The sequence below is a fragment of the Rhinopithecus roxellana genome, chromosome 3 (assembly GCF_007565055.1).
Source record: "Rhinopithecus roxellana isolate Shanxi Qingling chromosome 3, ASM756505v1, whole genome shotgun sequence".
NCBI classification, from domain to species: domain Eukaryota; kingdom Metazoa; phylum Chordata; class Mammalia; order Primates; family Cercopithecidae; genus Rhinopithecus; species Rhinopithecus roxellana.
Window position 1 is genome coordinate 10,275,087 of NC_044551.1, and position 2,602 is coordinate 10,277,688.

Below are 2,602 nucleotides of genomic sequence, written 5' to 3' on the forward strand. Positions count from 1 at the left end.
GTGAAGAACTTGGCAGAACAGTATTCTAGCATTTTGTGGCAAGGTAGAGCTTGAGAGAGATAAAATTAGGTATGTATCACTAAGACCTGTAATTAAAGTGTTAAAGTACACAGGAAATTTCATTCTTCCTGACTGCTTACAGGAAAATGCAAAAGAGGAGATTTGAATTGCAGAAGAAATTGTTAAGGAAAAAGGAACAGAGCTTGGAGATTGGGAAAATTCTCAGCCTATCCGTACGGCAAAAATTAGAAAACTTGTGCTAAAGAGAATCCTGAAAGTGTGGCTGAACAATCATCTGATAAAGAGATCATGAATGAGATTCATGGACTATATCAGCCATCTTAACAGAAATGAGGAGAGAGACTGGATTATATTAGAAGAGACATTGCCACTTAGATTGTGCCACCTAAAATAGACATACAAGGCAGAACAAGCAAGGCTGTCACAGTTCTTAGATTTTACAAAAAGGGGACACAGAAATAATCGGCTGTGAAATTTTACTGGCAGTTATGGATGGTTTCATTCCTGCCATGCTCTGCAGGATCCGTGGGAACAGAAGAGACCTTTGAAGGAGCATCTTTTAACAATCCACCTCTGGGGCTTACATCATCTTGGCTCCTGGTAAATTTTGACATGAATGTGCCACACTGGCAGCTACTAACCAACAGGGGCTGGGACCAGTCTGCGTGATTTATCTCATACAGAACTTGTTAATGCTATGATCTTAGGAATCTAATCACCAAGGTGAGGCAGCCTGCAGTACTGACCTTACCATCCATGACCCTTCTTCACAGATACCCAGACTCAGGCAACCATGAAGGAGTTGTATTCAGAACCTGTAGGTTTAATTTCAGACCCTCGGGATGGCATCTAAGGCCAATCCATGAGCCGTTAAACCTCCTCAAGGCATTTAGGACAAATCTGATAATCTTTGGTGTTATTGCCAATAATTAAAGATGGCAACTGATGGGCTAAATGATAACACTCATACCCTTACATTCATAGGGTTTCTCTGCAGTGTGAATTCTTTCATGTCTACTTAGGTGTGAGGAAACAGCAAATGCTTTCCCACATTCTTTACATACGAACGGTTTCTTTCCGTTATGAGTTCGCAGGTGAACATTAAGGCATGAGGAATACAGAAATGCTTTGCCGCATATCTTGCATACAAAGGGCTTTTCTCCACTATGGATTTTAAAATGTTTACTACGACGGGAAGAAGTAATGAAGGTCTTCCCACATTCAACACATTCATAAGGCTTCTCTCCTGTGTGAATTCTTGTATGTTGAATAAGGCTTGTGAGCATAGTGAAGGCTTTCCCACATTCATTACGCTGTTAGGGTTTCTTTCTACTGTGGCTTCATATGTGTATAGAAAGGCCCGAGTACCGAGTGAAGGCTTGGCCACATTCCTTACATTCGTAGGGTTTTATTCCAGTGTGAGTTCTTACATGTTCAATAAAGTTGATGTGATCTAGTGAAGGCTTTCCCACAGTATGTACACTTGTTGGTTTTATTCCAGTGTGAATTTGAATGTGATCATTAAGGCATGAGGAATTTCTAAAGGATCTTCCACATTCTTTATGTTCAAAGGACTTCTCTCCTTTATGAGTTTTCACATGTGTATAAAGTTGAGAAAAATTAGTGAAGGATTTCCCACGTTTCTTAGTCTTTTTGGATTTCTTTCCTGTATGAACTGTTACACACTGCTTTGGGTGTGAGGAAGCTGTGATGGCTCTCCCACATTCCTGAAATTCACAGAGTTTCTCACCAGTGTGGATTTCCATGTGATTATCAAGGCTCACAAAATACTTAAAGCCTTTTCCACATTCCTTGCATTTGTAGGATTGTCTTGCATTGAGAATTTCAAGATGTACAGCAAAGCCTGCAGTTAGAGCAAAGATTTTTCCACATGGATTTAATTTGGAAAGTTCCTGTCCAATAGAAGCTTCCTTGTGCACACTGAGGACATCTTTTCCATAACAATTACCCTGAGAAGTGTTTCCTCCATTCTGAGCTCTCACGTGTGTCTTAAGGCAAAACTGTTCACTGAAGACCTCTCCACAATTCTTACAGTCACAGAGTTTCCATCCACTGTAGGCTCTTGTCATTCATATCCCATTGAATATTTGATTCTTGAAAAAACCCTGCTGAAGTGATGACCATTTGGTTCTAGGATGTATTTCCCTTTCTGATAACCATTTGCCAGGTAGTCCACCACCATCCTTTCTACCTTTGTCTTTTCTTCAAAAGGGCAGATTGGTTCCCCAGAAAAAAACCCATGGGACAAATCAGTGGCTGCCATCCTCTGAAGCTGATGGTGCAATGTGCCTCAATGCTCCCTTCCTTGATGCCAAGATCTCCTCTGGGCAGCTTATGAATCTAGGTGGATAGAGGCAATCTCCATTCCTCTTCATACAGGGTTTTTGCGGTCCACAGCTGGGGTGGACTCCACCACCATAAAGGCAAAACCACACTGACCAAGTGGAGCCAGTGCTGGAAAAGCTGTTCCTCCTTAATCTTATTTCTAGGATGCAGTATCATTTCAGAAAAACTATACCATCCATCACAGTTTGCACTCTGATTATCAGACTGAAACTTC

General features: G+C 41.2%; 1 pseudogene; it reads right to left on the reverse strand.

The window, feature by feature from the left end:
• Positions 1-971: 971 nt before the first annotated feature.
• On the reverse strand, positions 972-2,305 carry LOC104680501 (annotated as a pseudogene).
• Positions 2,306-2,602: the final 297 nt, after the last annotated feature.